Source organism: Anomaloglossus baeobatrachus, unplaced genomic scaffold (assembly GCF_048569485.1).
Source record: "Anomaloglossus baeobatrachus isolate aAnoBae1 unplaced genomic scaffold, aAnoBae1.hap1 Scaffold_427, whole genome shotgun sequence".
Lineage (NCBI taxonomy): Eukaryota > Metazoa > Chordata > Amphibia > Anura > Aromobatidae > Anomaloglossus > Anomaloglossus baeobatrachus.
Genome location: NW_027443605.1, coordinates 3,506 through 6,164, shown reverse-complemented (window position 1 = coordinate 6,164; position 2,659 = coordinate 3,506). Strand labels below are relative to the sequence as shown.

At 49.7% G+C, this 2,659-nt stretch overlaps 1 pseudogene; it reads left to right on the top strand.

Annotated features, from left to right (window-relative positions):
- Positions 1-882: 882 nt before the first annotated feature.
- LOC142279192 (U2 spliceosomal RNA) lies at positions 883-1,089 on the top strand (annotated as a pseudogene).
- Positions 1,090-2,659: the final 1,570 nt, after the last annotated feature.

Here is a 2,659-nt window from a genome sequence, read left to right as displayed (position 1 = left end):
GAAGCAAGGGGAGCCTGCAACTAAAGAGTTGAGAGCGTTATCACATGGTGACTGAGCCTGATTGTAACGGGAGCATAGAGGTGCCGATCCTGTCTTACCTGCGTTGGTGTAGAAGTGGGTGTCCTGTGGTGGAGTCAGCTATGTGCAGTGGTGGCCGTGGGTTCTTTTATGTGCGACCGTAGTAATAGCTGCGCCCACTTCCTGTATGGGAGTGGAATGCAGTGAGGGTAATGGAACGCACGCCTGCGCATTTGTGTTTAACGTCGCGCATGTGCAGAACGGAGAAAAGGCTGCGCTCACTTCCTAATGAAAGGGAGTGAGACGCATCTGGGAAGGGAAGGGAAAAGATTAGGGTTTGGGGATGATGAAAGGGCTTTCTACGGGCAAGGATGGCAAAGGGTGGCAGTGACGGAAAGTCAGGCAGCCTGTCCTGTCCTGTCCTGTCCGTCCGTCTTTTTGTATCATGAATTGGAAAGACTGCAAGGGGGAGGGGAGGTGCTTGTGTCCAAAAGGAGGAGTTATTCAGATTCATTGCAGTGGGCGGCGGCTGCAAAAAGCACCATTCTTCTTGTTTTTGCTCTGCAAAACAGCCTTTTCAAGGGTTGGCTTGGGTGACAAAATGTCTTCTGTAGGCGTGGGTTTGTCTCCCTCTCCCTAAGATGTGTCCGGTATAGGCCAGGGTGCCACTCAAGGCCGTAACCAATTCGGGTTATAGCTTCTCGGCCTTTTGGCTAAGATCAAGTGTAGTTTCGGAGGACGCTACCTTGGTCGGTACTGGAAGGTGCCTGGGATTGCACGTCTGCCGGCCTTGAGGAAGTGTGTGCGCCTTCTGGTGACACATAGCCCTCTTGTGCCTGGACGGTTCCCAGGCAACGGGAGGCGATCACCTTTGTTATTTTGAAGTCCTACTGATAAACAGAAAAAAAAAAAAATTAAATCTGTTCTTATCAGTTTAATATCTGATACGTCCCCTCTCTGGGGACCATATATTAAATGGATTTTTAGAACAAGGAGATGGAAAAAATCTTGCTCTGTCCACTGCACGCATTGACCTGGTATTGCAGTACCTCCAGGACCGGTGCACCCCTTCTTAACCCAGTTTCCAAAAGCAGAACTCAATTCACCTGATTCAAATGAGCCCCATTAGTTAATTGAAAGAAAGCAAAAACTTTATATGCACCTCAATTTGGCCAATTCACTTTTCACACTTTCACCCTTTTTTTTATCTTTCACACCTTTTACTTGCTTTATTGATGCAAAAAGCTGTGCCAAATAGCAAACTCATCTCCACTCAACTTGACCAACTCTGCTATGTCCCGTGCAGTATCTTATTCTCAGTCTTATCTAGATCATTTGCAATTGAATAGAATAGATCCCTTTTGGCTGCTTATGACTGTGTAAAATATGTAGTTTTACTGGGCTGGGATGAGAGAATCCATTGAAGCATGGTGTAGGGATTGTGGTTCCTGTGTGCTAAGAAGAGAGGCTGGCACCAGCCAGAAAGCCCCATTGCAGCCAATAATCACTTAATAACTTTTTCAACTTGTCATCATATGGGAGGCCTTCCATTCCTTGTAGTAGTCTAGTTGCCCACCTTTGAACTGACTCTAACTTCTGAATGTCCTTATTAAAATGTGGAGCCCAAAACTGGTTCCCATATTCCAGATGTAGCCTTACAAGTGATTTATAGAGGTGTAACAATACGTTGGGATCACGGGATCTAATCTCCCTTTTTATACACCCTAAAATCTTGTCCCAAGCAGCATTCCATCAGCCTCTGGAAGGTTCCTGGCGCATTGCACAGCTCGAAGGGCATGCTTTTGAACTCGCAGAGACCCATAGGGGTGGCGAAGGCGGTCTTCTCCCGGTCTGCCTCAGCAACGGACACTTGCCAATAGTGACTAGTGAGATCAAGGGTAGAAAAATAATTTGCAGTTCTCAATGCAGCTAGCGATTCCTCAATACGGGGAGTGGTGCCGTCCTTCTTTTTTAACAGGATCAACAGAGCTGCCCAAAGGCTACAACTGTCACGGATAACCCCAGCCGCCTTCATGTTGCTCAACATGTACTTGGTACACTGGCAATGTGAAGGTGGTATTGGCTTATAGCTCTCTTTGATGGGTGGGTGTGCACCTGTGGGGATGTGGTGTTGGACCCCTTTTATTCCCCCAAAATCTAGCGGGCTTCCCACCGGTAACCCGCTCCCCAGCTTGGATGGATGCTGAGGGAGCCCCTTTTGCCCGCAGGCTCTGGCCCTGGGAACTGTAGCCTTGGCGGTGACTGTGCTTCCCTCTACGGTGTGAGCTGTTGCCTTCAATCGGGTCTTGACTGCTGGGAAACCCTGGAGGTTCCTGTCGCTAACGGATTTGACCGGTTTTACGGCGACTCCTAGCCTGGTCGGGGTCCGTAGGCCCTGCCGGATGGTGCTGGCTTCTCTTCACTCCCCGATCTGGTACCGGCGGGCCACCGCCCATCCCCGGTCCGTACGGTTCACTCCAATCAGCCTCTCCTGCAGAAGGTCACCACCGTCTGCCAACCTTGCTGAGTGCCCGGGCCACACACCCGGACACGGTCAGTCTCCTCTCCTCTTCACTTCTCTAACTCCAAAACTGATCTCTAATCTGACTCCTTTTCCCGCCTCCAGGACTGTGAACTCCTC